The following is a 17,015-nucleotide window of genomic DNA, read 5'->3' on the forward strand; positions in this document are numbered from 1 at the left end:
TCAGTCCTTCGCCTCGTTCCTTCACTGACTCTCTGTTGTCATCCATGTAAGATGAGGGACCATTTAGGGTTTGGAGCAGAGAAGCGATGCCGTCTGATCTAGGCTTGGAATCGGTCTGCGGTGGTGAGCGTGTATGCTAGGGTGGCAGGGCTGGGAGCGGGGAGGCCTGTTCCGGAGTGCTGTAGTCATTTCGGTGAGGGATGGTGGCTCTGGTCACGATGGTGTTGGTGAGCATGATGGCGAGGGGACAGCGTCTGGGCCTCTTTTGTGGGAAGAACCAACATTACTTGCTGACAAGACCGGATGGGGAATGTGGGAGGAAGACAGGCGGCAGGGATGACGTCCGTTGTTTCTCGCCTCAGCAGCTGGAAGGCGGACGTTGTCGTGAACGGAGAAGGCTGTGTGTAGGAAGGTTTGTGGAGGGGGCGGGCCAGTCAGCACCTGGGCTTGGAGGTGTCGGACGTTTCACTGAGTTCTCTTCGGTGATGCTCCACTTCCCCAAGGAGCCTACAAGCAGGCCCGGCAGAGAGTACACCTGCCAGGGTTTGGTCAGGAAAACCCGGGCCATTCTCGACAATTAGTCGTACGGGGAATTAGAATCCATCCCTACCTCTGGGAGGGCTGGCAGAGTTGAAGAGAATGATGTTTCTCTTCATTTTGCCCACGTTGCCTCTTATTAGCGTTCACTGCCCGCCGCCCTGAGCTGTAGCAGGAAGGGGTTTTGGGAGAAGTAGCTCTGCCGTCTCGGTGATGCGCAGGAGCAGGCCGCGGTGGGGCTGCGGTGCAGAGTGAACAGCGGTCAGTCCAGCGCAAGGCCAGGCAGTCGGGCTGAGCCGGAGGGACAAGTTTTAGCTTTGTTAGCATAGAAGCAGCATTTGAATGAGCTTGCCTGGGAGGTAAGCATAGCTGAGAGGAGAAAGGACAGAGCCCTGGGCGACTCTGGAAGGAGGGAGCCATCGGTGGGGTAAGAAGAAAATCACGAGAACATGAGTGGGAGATCAGCTCTTGTCAGTTGTCGAAAGGACGAGCCCTGGGCTCTAATGATTGGATTGAGCAGTGCAGAGGTCGTTGGTAGTCTTAGAGGGAGAAGTTCGTGGAGTGGTGGGGGCCAGAGCCAGTGGGTTTAAGAGAGAAAAGGAAAAGAAGAATTTGCGATATCGAGTATGTTGTGTATATGCTTGTTTGTGGAATTATTTGTACAGTAGTTGTTTTAAAGTCCCTCTGGGCTGATTGTCATATTTGTTCCCTTCTTGATATTGGCTTGTGTTGATTTTCTCCTCCCACGGGAATTGACGCTTTTCTGGTTCTTCCTATGCTGAATAAGTTTGGGGTGTGCCCTCCCCATTTAGGATATCATGCAAGGAGACTTTCCATTGTATTGAAATCTGCTGATTTTGGTCGTGGTTTAAATCCAGTCTTGCTTCCTAATCCCCCTGCTCCAGTTTACTTTTCAGAGTGGTCAGAGAGCTTCTGCAGTTACTCTTTCCAGCCTTCCTAGTTGCTCTTTCTAGGAGAGGCAGGAGGGAATGTGCTTCGTCTTCCTTACCTAGATCTGGGACCCTTCGCTTTGCAAACTGCTTCCATTTGTCCAGGTAGTGATCTCCAGTTCCACCGAGGCCAGTGATGCCCGCACGACTGTGTCTCTTGATCACTTACCACTCCCAGGCCTTGCAGGAGATTTCCTGCTAAGTACTGCACGCATTTGGTTCATGGGTCCTTCCTTTGGTGCCTCTCTCAGGTAGACAGAATGACCCTTAGGTATACCTTAGTAGCCCATTCGTTCATTTGTGTACAATTGAAGCGTTGTCTTGTCTTGAATATGTTAACTGTGCCTATTAATTAATTTGAGTAGAATAGTGTTTCTTTCGTATTTTTAATGAGCCTTTGCGCAGTGGAATTTTCTATGGATATTATTTACAGTGTAGAACAGAATGGTGGTTAAGAGGATGGGTGTTGGATAGGTCTTGCTTTGAACCTCAGATTCGATTCTTATTCCCTGCATGTTGACCAGGTTCCTTAAGCTCTAAATCTGTTTTCTTATCTGTTAAGTGGAGATTATCATAACTCTTTGACAAATGTGACAGAACATAGTTCTTAGTACATGGCTAGTTAGAGAAGAATCAGCCTGAGGTTCAGCAAATACAGTTCCCAGTGATGTAGTTATTTCTGTTGTGGGGATTTAAAAGCTAATCTTATTCCCTGATGAGTTTGACCAGCGTATCTAAGAAGTGCAAGCAGTTGGTATTCACCGTGTACTCTGCATGTAGAACGGGCGATTTATTGTTGTTGTTGTTGTTCCTAATACCGGTTTTTCAGCAATTAGTAATATTGCCTCTTCATTTCCCTAATGTATTCACATCATCAGTAGCTTACTACCGGTTGGACCGCAGACCCTGTACCATGCGCTGGCACACAGATGAATGGGATGCAGTGACCTATGACCTATGAGCTGCTCCACTGTCTAGTATTAGAATGTGTTTGACTAGAAAATTATTTTGAAGCGTAAAGAAGCTTTTGTTTGCCCAGATAACTTTAATAATCATGTTTGCATTCTTTATACATTTTTGGTTTTTCAGAAAGTTTCTTCTGACCTGTGTTCTTCAGAGTACAGGTTACTACGGCTTGCCTGAGTGCAGAAACCTTTGGTGCACTGAGCTTAGAGGAAGGGACACCTGTGTGAAGTGGTTATATATTTTGGACATTAGAGACCTTCACAGATAATTTAAATGGTTAGAATGTTGTGCATTGAGAAACAGTGGTTTTGGGCTTTATTTGGCAGTTAGCATCAAGCGGACCATTTCCTGCCAGGGGCTCAGCCTGCATGGTTAATTCAAGCCAGAGATCTTCTAATATGGCAGTGTGTCATGTTGACTGTTACTCAGCTTCAGAAAGAATCTTTCTGTCATGTTTGCTTTGGAAAGCCCAAATCATGTCCGTTGTTTTAACAGTAATAATATCTGGGTAACTTGGGAAGCCAGAATAGCATCATGATTCTAAGGTAAGCTGGTGTTTGAATGCCTGATCTCTCTCTCCCTTGTCTGCTGTGTGACCTTGGAAAATGTCTTAAGTTTTTTTGGACTTTGTTTTCTCACATGCAAAATGGAACAAGAGTAGTAATCAGTTAGGGCTGTGAGGATTCCAGAGCTGGTGCTTGTAAAGCACTTGGGAGAGACTGCTATGACACCACACCCTCCGCAGATGGCAGGTTGTCACTGTTGTCCGGGTGAGTGAGAGGCGGGTGTCAGGGACTGTCCAGGTTGGACTGTGCACTGAAACGAGACGATTAGAAGCAAAGTGATCGTGTGGAGTATGTTACCTGTTCAGGAAGCATAGATTCAGAGTGTGTTGTGACTGGTGGGAAATTCTCATTTGCATGTTAGGGGGAAGAGAGTTCAGAGTAGCCTGAGGACCCCGTGTACGTATAAATGTCCCCACTTATGCCAGAAACGTAGAGAGTGTCCATCTTACAAATACCTTCAAGGAGCTGGCAATTTATTTCATTGTATAATGAACCAAGTTTAATTTTTCTTTGTCTAGAGCAAAAGAATTTAAGCATTTTAATTATAGGATTGGGGAAATACCTAGTTTTCTGCCCTAGTTGAACTAGTTCAAATTGTTATGCTTGTATTTTAGTAGTTCCATGCTGGACGTGGCCCTAAGCTGCCCGCTGTTCAAATGGCAGACATCCAGCAGGTCCAGTGTTGATAAATGCGGTGTTGCTATCTGCTTGAATTCTCCTTAAAATAGAAACTAGAGTGAGGAGCAATTATAAGGCCCTCAAAGCCAGTGTATACGCTCATTTATTCATCATTAGGTCATTCACGCATCAAGTGCATGTGTTCTGATCGTGTGTTTTAGGTGTTCGGTCCAGTGCGCGCTGTTGGTTATAGAGTGGCGAACAGAAACCAGACGTGGGGAGTAACTGGGCTGTCTTGTGTTTGCGGTTAGTAAGGAGAATAAAGCCAGTTCCAGCGGACTCGCGAGATTTCCCTGAATGACATTTTCAGGTTTATACTCCTAACAGACAAGAGGCAATAAACAAACAAACAAACAACGACAGTAGAAAAAGAGGGCTTTTAAAGAGCAAATGGTACTCACCTGCTGCAGGCACTGGGGCTTTTTGACCTTCACTTTGGTTTTATTTAATAGTGCTTTAAATATTTGTCTGGGATGGCGGTGCTGAGGCTGCGGAACTTAGGCTGTCGTTGTCCCCAGAATCTTGCTGTTTGGGTGGAGGAAGACACTGACAGGCCAGATTTAACATCCGCTCTAGTTTGTTGCACAGGAAGCTCCACCACCGCAGAGTCCTGCGTCTCTCTCGTCTATTGCCTTGTGTCCTGGGGCCTGGGGCCGTGCATGGCATTTGTCAGCCACTCCACAGATACTGGTGTCATGTGAAGGCGTGCTGAGGGGGACAGGAGAGAGGTGTCTCACCTGGGGGAAGGGCAAGGCTCCCACCGCACATGCGTCCAGGTCATCCCGGGGAAGAAGGTCCAGGTGGAGGAGGTGTCGAGGAGGGCACAGGTTGTTCTGTACACCGAAAATGGCTTAATGTTGCTGCTTTGTAGGATTCACGGGAGATAGCATGACAGTCAGACTGCGCTTGATCATTCAGGGACCGAAAGGTCATATCAAGGAGTTGGGATTTCCTCTTCTTCAAAAGGAGTAATTCTAAAGTACTAGAAACCAGGTGTCCTGATACCCAAGCCGGCACCCTTTTCATATTACACAATGCGTACAATGTCAAGCAAGTGTCATCAGGTCTTGGGTTCCATATCCATTAGTGATAGCCGGACTATTAAAGTTCTGTAAGCCCCTGGTGAACTTTTCATCTTTTGGGGAGAGTGAGGATATAGGAGAAATATTTGTTTTCTCAGGTGTGAAAAAAAGTTGAAACTCTTTAAAGGCAAGCAAGGTCCATATGTCTTTGAATTCTAGTTCTCCGGAAGGATAGCAGGTATGTGTAGTAGATACTCAGTACCCGAATAAATGCAAAAAAATACAAAAACCCTTTGCTTTTGTGTATACTCTTGTAGCAGGTGTTGTACTGGACTCTGCAGGGTGATAACTGGATGAGAAATGATCCTCTCCAAAAGGTCTTTGCAGCCGAGGGAGGGAGACGGAGAAGTCAGTCAGTGATGATGGTACAGTGGGTAAGTCCTGTGATAGAGGTGCGCCCAGGGCATTATGACGGGTACTTATCTTTCTTCAGTCCCCCACTTTTTTTTTTTTTTAAAGATTTTATTTATTTATCCGACAGAGATAGAGACAGCCAGCGAGAGAGGGAACACAAGCAGGGGGAGTGGGAGAGGAAGAAGCAGGCTCCCAGCGGAGGAGCCTGATGTGGGGCTCGATCCCATAACGCCGGGATCACGCCCTGAGTTGAAGGCAGACACTTAACCACTGTGCCACCCAGGTGCCCCATCAGTCCCCCACATTCTTAACCCTTTTTATACCTATTGTAATTTACCCCCTACCCCAGACCTATTTTCCCCATACCTTCCAGTAGCCTCTTAGTAATTTTTCTTCATGGTCATACAGACTCATCTCTTCTTCACATTTGATTTCTGGCAGACAGTTTCCTGGAGATCTCTGTTCTGTTCTTTTCTGAGCTGCTTGCTCCTTCGGTCTTTTATTGTGTTGTCCCTGGATGTTCCTTTGTTCTCATCGTTTGGCTTTTGTCCAGAGTTGGATTTTATGTTTGTGGCAACTCTTGTCTTTGTCTTTCTTCACTCACTTCTTCCTTTTGGTGGCGTTAATTACTTTAAAAAGATAGTACAGTGTTTTTGGACAAGTTGAAGACAGCCTTCAGCATTCCCTCCTCTTGAGCAACACTGCTCCGGCTTGGACTTGTTTCCCTCTCTCCTGGTGCACAGCCACCATTCTGGAATCTCCCTTCATCGTCGTCCTGGGGATTCCCTTATCCCTTCTAATGGAAGCTCATGCCTTGCTCATTTTTTTGTTGATGCTCGTGTTTTGGTGGAAGACTTTCTCCAGGGGCTTTCTGACATAGGATGCTTAGGAGGCAAACCTTTTGGGACCATGCATGATTGAAACTTGATTGATGGTTTCGCTGGGTATAGAGTTCTGTATTGGAATTCATTTTTGTTCATAAATTCAAAGATTGCTCCATTGCCTTCTTGTTTTCATGTTACTGTTTTAGAATTAGGAAGCTATTCTCATTTTTCCTTCATATGTAACTTTTCCCCCCTCCCATCTTTAGAAGCTTGTAGGAGTTTTACAATTTGTCCAAGTCTTTTGAAATGTCGTGATGGTGTACCTTGTGTGGTCGGTTTTCATCCACGGTGCTGCATATTCAGCGGGTCCCTTCATTCTGGCAACTGGAGTTTTCAGTTCTGGGAATACTCTTTGGCATTACTGTGCTGAGGTTTTCTCTCTTGCTTTTCCTTATTTTGTTTTTCTGGAAGTCTTGTTATCCGGAACTTGGCTGTCCTGGGCAAAGGTTGTAATTATCTTAATACCTTTTTCTTCTTCTTCTTCTTCCTTCCTTTGCTCCTCCTTTTCTGCCTTTTTTTTGGGGGGGGGGTCTTTTTATTCTCTGTTCAGGGAGATGACTTCAGTTTGACTTAACCTTTTCTTTAGTTTATTATTTCTGATTTCAGAAAGGTTCTTTAGATTTCCAAGAGCTCTTTTTCTATTTTTCTAGAAGAACATCCTGTTTTTCTTTATTGATTGCAGTGTTGTCTTACCTCTATATTATTGATAGTTTGTGTAGTCTCTGTTTCTTTTAGGTTGTTTCCTTCCTTCTCCTGTCTGACGTGGTGGGGCCCTTTGACTTTTACATCAGGGTATTCTGGGTGGGCCATGTGTTGGGGGTCCCCAGGGTTAGTATCTTTAGATCTGTCTTTTGGAGCTGATCAGATTCCCCAGAAATATTCTCCAGTCTCTTTCCGGCACAATTCTGACTTCAGAATCTGGAAGGCAGCGGTGTGCGTGTGTGGTCTGTTGTAGGAGAGCTGGAGAATTCACTGTTCACTGTATATACGGTCATTAAGTCCAGCTCTGTTCAGTGCAGCTGGGCAGGGTGACTTCAGTCCATAGACGCCTCTACTTTTCCGGGGAATGCCCCCTCCCATCTTCTTTCAGAGTGAGGGGGCATCACGTTGTGCCTGGCGTTGAGGTTCTGGTTTCAGCTTCCATGGCCTTCCCCGGCTCCTCTGTATTTGGGGCTATGCCTTCTTTACCCCCGTTCTGTCTACACTGCTGCTGCCACTTCTGGTCTTCTAGGACACTGCTGTGCAAGTGGAAGTGGTTCCCGTGTGTTCCAGTGCTGAATTGGGACCTGGCTTTCTTGGGCCTGCTGCCTCATTTACTCTACTTCAGTCTTTTATAGTTTCTGTCTCCTCCAGGTTTCTTCTTTTTACTTTTTTGTTTGGGTCTCAATCTTCCATGTTAGAAGATTTCCTCAGTACTTCAAAAATCTTGGCTTTTTTCTCCTTTCAGTTCTCCCTGTGCTGTTTCAAACATTTTTTAAAAAGATTTTATTTACTTATTTGAGGGAGTGAGTATATGCACAGGAGAGAGAGCAGAGAGCACAAACGGGGAGGGGCAGAGGGAGAGGGAGAAGCAGACGCCCTGTTGAGCAGGGAGCCTGACCTGGGGCTCCATCCCTGGACCCTGGGATCATGACCTGAGCTGAAGGCAGATGCTTAACAGACTGAGCCACCCAGGCGCCCCTGTTTAGATCATTTTATTTTTATTTTTATTTTATTTTATTTATTTATTTTTTTTAAAGATTTTTATTTATTTATTCGACAGAGAGAGACAGCCAGCGAGAGAGGGAACACAAGCAGGGGGAGTGGGAGAGGAAGAAGCAGGCTCATAGCGGAAGAGCCTGATGTGGGACTCGATCCCGTAACGCCGGGATCACGCCCTGAGCCGAAGGCAGACGATTAACCGCTGTGCCACCCAGGCGCCCCTGTTTAGAGCATTTTAAAAAAATATCTCTTTAGTATAGTTTTGATGGAAGGCAGTGGAACAGATGTCTATACTCTGTCATTGTATCGTGCACTTATTAGCCAACCACACCCTGTTAATTTATGATTTTTGATATGTTTGAATAGTTTCCAGTTGCTTCACATGTATTTCTTTTCTTTTCTTTTTTTTTAAGATTTTATTTATTTATTTGACAGAGAGAGATACCAGTGAGAGAGGAGACACAGGCAGGGGAGTGGGAGAGGAAGAAGCAGGCTCCCAGCGTAGGAGCCTGATGTGGGGCTCGATCCCAGGACTCTGGGATCACGCCCTGAGCCGAAGGCACACGCTTAACGACTGAGCCACCCAGGCGCTCCTTCCTGTGTGTTTCTTAAGTAGAAATAGGTTTGAAGACAGGGACGTGGTGCCCTCTTCTCACCCCTCATCCCAGGCGTTGCCCAGTAGGCTTGCGTGGGAGGTGATGGAACTGGCTGAGGGGTGAGTTCAGTAGAGCTTCAAGAAGTGAAAGGAAGGGGGTTTTAATGCGCATGTTGTCTCTCCTTGTCAGGTTCTCTGAGGACTATGGAAAGAGGAAAGAGAAACCGGGAGCATTTCCTTTAAACCCACGTTTGATTTCTTCACAGAGTTATCGTGGCCTTCAGAACTGTGAGTATAATTCTCTTGCTACATTTGTGTTTTGGTTTTTCCTTTGGTTTTGATTTTTCTTTCATCTGTCTTAAGGTTTCCTTGACGTATACTAGAAACAAATAAAAGCTAGTTGATTTTGCAGAGTAGGTGAGGGAAGAAATATTAGTTGTTTAGTGCCTTTTATGTGTGGAGAGAAGCAGGCAGGATGACAGTCCTGTCCCTGATAGTTGTGACAGTAGCAGCATGTGCCCTAGAAGAGTGCCCCAACAGGGTCAGCACTGGGCCATCCAGCTCCTCAGGGAGTCTCTGGCAGTAATCCCCTGAATGAGGCTACACTTTGCCCGTTTCACATTTGCATAAATGAAACAGAGGTTAAAGGTTACTAAGTTAGTAAAAAGCAAAGCTGGGATTCAGACTCAGTCTGGCTTTGGAGCCTGTGCTTTTTACTCGTGTTTTATTCTTATGGGCTCTGGATTCAGATGTTGGCTTGGCTGCTTACTTACTAACTCTTCTCTAACTACCGAAACCTAGCTTTCTCTCCATGCGAACTCTTCACTGACTACTTTTTTTTTTTTTTTAAGATCTTATTTATTTATTTGACAGAGATAGAGACAGCCAGGGAGAGAGGGAACACAAGCAGGGGGACTGGGAGAGGAAGAAGCAGGCTGATAGCGGAGGAGCCTGACGTGGGGCTCCATCCCATAACGCCGGGATCACGCCCTGAGCCGAAGGCAGACGCTTAACTGCTGTGCCACCCAGGCGCCCCTCTTCACTGACTACTTAAACCTAGCTCTTTGCTCTGACAAAGGGTGCTGGTGATGGGACCGCTCTCCCAGGGTTGTGGTGAAGATGCCATAAGAAATGTGAAATGTGCTCAGCATTCACAAATGTTAGCAATTGCTATTCGGTGGCAGTTCCCCCACTTTAATGAGAGGAAAACTAAGCCCCAGAGATTGGGTTATTTGTGATTTGTTAATTTGTAACCTTGGCACTTGTGCTGCACTCCACAGTTGGGAGGTTATAGAATTGAGATTCTATTCCAGTTTGTCTTATTTCCAAAGACTGTTTTTTCTGGTAGGCCTAGTGGTAAATCGAGGACAGATCGTTGATAGAAGATTCATCAATCTGTCTTGTGGTATTAGCATTGGTAAGATTTTAGCAATACATTGCTTTGGTGTAAAAGCCCCATAAACTTAGACTTCATGGATTCAGAATTCAGAATCATTATAATTACGTTGAATTTGACTTTGGCAAGTGTGTTTGTCTTAGATGTCCAAGGGGCAGGACCCTGGATTGTTTTTCCATTTCCTTCTAGGGGTCAGTTCACTTTCCTCCTTTGTTCTCCTTTCTCCCCCAAACCCACTTTTGTTTCTGCCAGGATTAGGTATTAGGGAAGGGAAGGAAAATTGTGTCACGAAGTTTCAGTTTCCAAGTAAGGCCTGGAAGTCTTGCTCCTTTTCTCTGATTCCTTCTACCCTTTCTTGGCTATGAGAGGCACCTGTTCTGTGTGCTGTGCCAGGTGTGACTCTGCTGTCTTTTGGAGAAGGCCATGCCCAGCTGTTTACATCCCTTGTCTCCTCCCCACCCTCCCTGCACATTTCGATGTTTCTTCCTGTAACAGTGGGCTATATTTATTGGGTACAAGTCTGTTTCTGCATCTTTAAGGGCAAAGATTTTGTTATTTCATTTCTGCATGTTTTCTGCTTGACCCATGGGTAGTTTTCACTAAAGGCTGGATGAAGTAGTGTTTAATGCTTGCCACAAAATAAGTTCTCTTTTCTTAGTGGATCCAAACAAGAGGGAGAATATCAAGTATAACTTTTCATCAGCATTAGCTATTAAAAATCGTTCGTCATGGTAGAGCCCAAGACAGTTTCATATTTAGCAGAAGTTACACAACATTTTTCTTCTTAATGTGATGTGCAGCGGAACGAAGGCCTGACAGGGAACTGAGAGCCCGTTCTTGGCTCACTGGAACTTTGAGCACCGGGATATAATCTGCTTCTAGTTTGGCCCTCCCCTCCCCTCCCCCCCCGTTTGAAAATATGTAAACCCAGGAAAAATACCTTATAACCAGTGTTTCTATAATTGTTTCCCCCAATTCTGGACAACTGGTGAGGCCACACGAGTAAGCCTGGCTTTGTACAGCATCGACTTAATGGTGTTCCTCTGAGATCTGGGTTCCTTGATGTACCTGAGTGCCCTGGTCCACTTGAGCCCCTGCAGGATGGATCAGGTTCTTGGTTCTTGATTTGTTTTGGGGTGTTGCATTCTTAAGGCAGAACTTGGGATGGAGGTGTTTTACAATCAGAATTCTAGGAAAGCAAAGCAAAGTTTTGGAGGAGTTGAATTGCTGAAATATGTATGGAGATTATTTTCAGGGTTAATGGGGTGTGCGGAGGCAGTAGACAGAAAGGAAGGTTGCCCGGAGACCCATCTGAAACCCCCCATTTGGTGAATAAAGATAGCTTATTTAGCGTCAGGGCAGCTGAGAACAATCGACATAGATTGAACTGTGAGGTTCTGGGGCTGTTTGTCCAAACAAAGAGTCGCTAGGGTAAGGCGGTGCTGGCTGTCGGCTCCGGAGGGCAGCTGTCCCTCCCTCAGTGTTGAGCCCTGAGATTCGGCTGAGGTTTGAAAGGCTAGTGTGTTGGGAATAGACACTGGTGGTGGGGGTTGGAGGGTGGGGGAGAGTAGAGGACAACCAGGAGATTGTCGGCACGCTGCTCAGGGAACCAGGTGAGCAGCAGCGGAGGCTGGGATTGGAGCAGGAAAACTGGAGGTGGTGAGAAGCAGTTGGGCCTTGGATGTATTTCAAAGGTAGAAGCAGTAGGATTTGCTGACAGATTGGATAAGGGGTGTGAGGACAAAGGGAGGAGTTGAGTTGACTAGAAGGCTCTTGGCCTGGGCAACTAGATGGGGGGAAGGCTGTGGGTGGAACTTGGTTTAGAGGGTCAGATGGGGAGCTCACTGTAGGCATTTTAAGTTTGTGATTCTGTTAGGGATCCAAGTAGAGATGTCATGTAGGCAGTTGTAAATAGGCATTTGGAGCTTGGAAGAGAAGTCTGAGCTGGAAGTGGCCATGAAAACGCAGTGACGGTCTGTGGTCACCGAGGGAGTGAGCACAGAGAAGACAAGCAAGCCTGAGCCTCGGGTCACTCTGCCATCGAGTGCTCAAGGACGAACATGAGCAGTGTTTGGCACAGAGCAGGTGTGAAGAAGACCACAAGCACTGGCACCATGGGAAGAAGGGAAGAAGTGTCCAGGAGGAGGATGTGATCAACTCTCTGAAGTGTCAGGAAAGGTCATGATGAGGACTGAGGTTTGGCCTTCGGGTTTGGCGACTTGGAGGACACTCTGGCAAGTGCTCGGCGCAGTGTGGGGGCGTGGTCAGAATGAAAGCCCGCCTGGACGGTGGTGTGAAGGGGGAGAGGGTAGTGAGACAGATTGCATCTGGGTGACTTTGGTCCAGGGTGTACGGTCATCCTCACACTTACTCACCGTCTGGGTGCAGAGCAACGCAGCCGGGTCCCTGAGGTCCGTGGTGGTGTCTTCATGTCACGGGCGGGGAAAGGTCAGGTTCAGAGCTTACAGTAGCTTTCTCAAGAGTACGGAGCCGGCAGGCTGACGCCAGGTCTCAGGCCATGCACGCTGTCCTCAGCTGCCCTGCGTCCTGAGGGTGGAGAGACACTGTTGAAGGGGGAAAGGGGGTAGCGTGGTTGAAAAGTTGTAGGAAAACGCTTATATCCTGCTGGAAGTGCTTCTGTTAAGGATTCTTTCTTTTTCTTACTTAGAAATTTCACTTCTATCAGAGGGTGGTACGTGCATGTGTTCAAAAGTAAAACAGTGTTGAATGGTTCATGCAGAACCCAGCGGGCTCCTGTCCTGCCTCCACCATCCGCCTCCCAGAGCTGCCTGGAATCCTGCTTATCTGTTTCTTGTAGCATTTCTGTCCACGGTTCCCAGCAATATCTATGTAGAGGCAGGGCCATCGACGTGTCACTTTTAGACAAAGTTACATTTTGAACTCCCATCTTCCCCCACATAGTTGTAACACAATTTTTGTTTAGAGCCATAATTTGGCGAATTGTTTTGACTTTGTTAATGTTGCTCACTCTTGAGCTGGTGAATGTAGCATGATTACATTCCCTTTTAGTTCCACTTTTTGTTTTCCTGTTTTCTTGAGCTTAACAGTTGCCACTTTTTTTTTTTTTTTTTCTGTTTGCTTGATATTCTTTAGAGTTCTCACTCTCCCTGACAGTAGGGCCTCTTAATAAAATTTGCCATCTGCTCATGTGTATTCCTTCTGTCTTCACCCCCAGGGACATCTGTTTTCTTGCATGCTGGACAGGTTACTCTCCCATGGTAGCAGGGTTGAGGTGCGTAGGGCAGATCCTGCAGGAGCAGGCGAGACCGGGTAGAGCATTGTGATGGGGAAGACAGTGATGGGGAGCTCAGAGGGAGGGGGACGGTGTCCTCCTGAGGGAGCAGGTCCGGGCATGGTGAGTGGGGCTGGCGGTAGTTGGGGAAGGGCATTCTGGGTGGAGATAGTGAGAAAAAGCAGAGCGGGACGAGATCGGTTACTTTTTGTTAACCTACAAAGCCTGTATTGTGGCGTCTCGCTAGGTGGTACATGTTAACTTAGTTACTGACTCTTCCTTTAAGACCTTTAAATAGATTTCCATGGAAAATGTGACATTCAGATCGTTAAACATCTGTCATAAATTTTTTATTTTTTGAAAGATTTTATTTTTTAAGTAATCTGTATACCCAGTGTGGGGCTCAAACTTACAACCCCAAGGTCAAGAGTTGTACACTCTACTGACTGAGCCAGCCAGGGTCCCCCGTCATAAATTTTAATATTTTCTTAAAACCTGCGCATAGGATATATCAAGACACTTAAATCCAAGAGATCATCTTAAACTGTTGATTCCATGTATTTGTTCATGGAAAAATCTTTATGGATATCCCGTCACTGAGGCGGCCCAGCCTCATCGTGCAGGGGTGCGAGTTGTAGATTGGTGGTTGAGTCTCTTCCTATAGCAGCACACACCGCATTCTAGCTCTCTCAACAGATGGGCCTCGGTTGGGCTCCCAGGGCCTGATCGCTTCCCTGGGAATTAATCTCCGTGGGCCTCTGCCACTCCTCTGGGATCGTGGCCATCGGGTCTGACAGCTTAAGTTGCTAGTTGACTTGTGGGGAAGACAGATTAAAAATACATTTATATGTGAGCTTGTGAATTTATTTTATAATTGTATTTATGTAAATAATCTGGACATCTATACGTTTACAGTAAAAGGTGTTAAATGCTTTTCAGAAGAGTGATGAAGTTTTAGGAGTGCCCAGCATGAGGGAACAGCTCGTGGTGCCTGGCACACAGTAGCCCCTCAGTGAGAATGAATGCTGAGCTCCAGTCTGTCCCCCGCTTGCCCTGATGCCAGCGATGTTGTGAGACACTGCCTCCTCTGCACGGGCCTCGCCCTCAGCTCGGCTCTGATGGGCTCCAGCCTCAGCACTGCGGGCTGGTGCCTCTTCATGCCACACACCCCCCCCCCCCCCGTTATGCTTTTGTTTCTCCTTTTCTGCTTGGAACATTCATTCTTTTTAAAGGGGAAACTTTGAGGGTTCTGCCCTAGGGCATGGCTCTGTGTGTGTGTGTCTGCCTGTCTCCCTCTCTCTCATTTGGACCACAGGGCTGGGCTTTGGCATCTTTGTGCATCAGCTCTGCACACACAGGCTTAGCTGGTAACTCATTCAACTTTCTTTATTTGCTTGTCTCACTTCCTTGGTTGTCAGTTCTCGTGGGCCAAGTTCTAGCGTTACTGCTTTTTGAATCCATGTGATCTGACATGTTATCAGCACTCAGTGATTGTTGAGTGAAAAAAATCCCGAATTGTTGAAATCTGGGGCATTTTTCTAAAGGAGGTGCTGTTTCATGCCGGTGGAGACGGTGGGGAGAGTCTTCCATACTGTAGGAATTCTGGGGGCAAAGGCACTGGGAAATGAACTTGTGTGTGGAGTGTTTAGGCAAACATGGGCTTTCCTGCTGATTATAGTTGGAGGCTGCGTTAAGGTTCGTGGAGAGAGGTGAGTAGGGAAGGCTTGCTCCTCCGCCCACTGTCTCTAAGGGGTGAGGGCGGGGCTCTTGTAAGCCTTTACCCTGCCCCTAAAGATCTGTGCTCCCCAGGTGTGGTTCCAGCCTTTTTGTCTTATCCCTGTCCACCCACTTGACACTGTTCTCTCTTTTCCTGGGAGGCTCACCCACCATTTGGCTTTGCACACCTTGTCTACCTCTGTCCCCCGCTGCCTGGTCACCAGTGCCTTTCCCCTGTACCTGGGGACACCCTGGAAACCACCAAGCCATTCTAGCTTAGATTCCTAGTGTGTGCTCCTTTCCTTGTCAATCCGAATTGTTGGTAAGCGTCAGTGAAATGTGCTTGTGCCCCCAGCATGTGGTAGGTGTGCAGAAGAGGGGAGCTCGTGTTAAGTAGGCCTTTCTGGTGCTGCAAAGAGGTGGGCTGGGCTAGGGGACTGAACACATGGTGCAGGGTGGAGCACCGCAGTAGGGCAGTGCTTGGACAGAGACGGGAGCACAGCCTGGCCAGCGTGTTCTCCGTGAAGGGCTCACCTTTGCTTCTGAGGTCTTAACCGAGAGAGTACAGTGAGCCCCCTTTCAGCCCTAGTTTGGATATTATTAACATCAACTTCCTTATGCTCAGAAATAATATGGTGGGTATTATAATTTGTCTCTCAGATTGTTTCACTTTCCTCATTGTGTTTGGAGAAGAAGCTGCTGGTTTCCCCGTGTTCTTTTCATGTGCAGTTTTAGAGCTTTTCGTTTCACGTAGGACCTTTCGTTTCACGTAGCGCGCGCCAGGAAATGTGTGCACCAGCTGATGCTTTATCGCAGGCTTCCGTCCGTCTGTCATGGCCCCCGCCCCCAGTCTCCTGGTTGAGCAGTAATTATATGAACCCGTAGAGTGTGTCGTCCCCCCGGTCACCCTCCTCCCGGCACCACTGTCCCCATCTGTCCCGGCGCCCGCTCCTGCTCGCCCTTCTCACCAGCCGGCACACTCTGGGGTCTACTTGTTTGCACTGTTTGCTGTCCTGCAGTGAAATGCACCGCCCCCCACCAGGCAAGGAACTGCTCATTCCAGATTAATGCTGCACCCCCAGGGCCTCACACTGCTAGACTCCTGTAGTGAGCCGATGAGTAGATTGATGGATTTAGTCACCTTGTCTGCTTGCAGAGACAGAGGTTCAGATCACTAGAGGCAGATGAGAAGGGTCATGGAGGTTTTTGTGAAAATTAAAAAACTACTTTGTAGTGCCTGAATGGTTAGTGACACTGAGTTTTTAAAGCAGTTTTCACAAATCTTTCCTTTCAAATTCATCTGTAATTGTTCAAACTATTAGGAATTTATTGTAAATTTAACAGTTTTCTGTATTTCATAACTTTATCTGTTTTCAGTTAAAGAGAAAAATCCATTTTGAAACAATTATCACTGAGTGGTTTTGTTTTGCCTTTGAGTAATATTTGTATAAATGGTCGTGTGATTGACTGTAGCTCCCAGAGCGGAGGTTTATATGCCCGTCTACATTATCTTCTTTACCTTCTTCAGATGATACACGTCTGCATTTCTGTACCTTTCTTCCTGAAAAGTTGTAGAAAATGAGTCCTATTCTAAATGTTTTATAGGAGTTTGATGTTGAAAACCAAGCAGTGGTGGTAAGTTTTTCCTTTGAGCGTGAAGACCAGCGTGCCGTTGGCTTCTTTCCTGTGCTCTGACGCTCCGGAGTGTGTGTCCGTGTCGCCCTCTGCGCACAGTCTGCGGCAGAGTCGTTGGTCAGGGGGCGGTGCTTTGCCAGTGACAGCAGCTTCCGCAGCTGACAGGCTTCGGGTTCCCTTCTGTTTCACCTGGGGCCCTGTCACATCTGTGCATCGATTTGGGCGAACTGGCCTGTGAACAATAGTGTGACTTCTGGTCAACCTGTCCAGGTAGCGAGGTCTGTGAGCTCCCTCAGTTGTGTGCGGTACGTCTCAGTTTGGAGGGCTTCGTGCTGTTCCAACGCTGTTGTAAGGGGCAGCGCTTGGCTTATGTGTGGCAGTGGTTCATCTTGTTCGTTTATCTCGTGGCCTTAATATAAATTCACTTATTGGTTCTGGTGGTTTACTGGAGCAAGTAGAAAATCCAAAGAAATCTATGCTCGTGTAATCTGAAAATAACCTTTTCTGTCCAATCTTTATGTCTTTTATTTCTCTGTCTTGCCCTCTCGCCTTGACCAGCACCTTCATTACAGTGTTCTTGTCATGTGCTGGCCTCAGGGAGCAAGTTCTCAGTGTCGAGTAGGGTTTAGTCCTCGTTTTGTCTTTGTTTTGGTAGAGGTCCTCCGCTGAATGTAAAAATTTTCCTTTTAACTCCTGGTTTTC

The 17,015-nt window shown here is 46.9% G+C and overlaps 1 protein-coding gene across 1 annotated transcript in view; it reads left to right on the top strand.

Annotated features, from left to right (window-relative positions):
* Positions 1-17,015, top strand: part of LOC125282073 (focal adhesion kinase 1-like) — a 72,795-nt gene that overhangs the window by 16,179 nt on the left and 39,601 nt on the right. Inside the window, exons 2-3 of the mRNA XM_057313018.1 lie at positions 5,037-5,153; positions 8,504-8,601. The gene's annotated coding sequence lies outside the window, so the exon portion shown is untranslated. The remainder of the gene's footprint in view (positions 1-5,036; positions 5,154-8,503; positions 8,602-17,015) is intronic.

This window comes from Ursus arctos, unplaced genomic scaffold (genome assembly GCF_023065955.2).
Source record: "Ursus arctos isolate Adak ecotype North America unplaced genomic scaffold, UrsArc2.0 scaffold_16, whole genome shotgun sequence".
NCBI lineage: Eukaryota > Metazoa > Chordata > Mammalia > Carnivora > Ursidae > Ursus > Ursus arctos.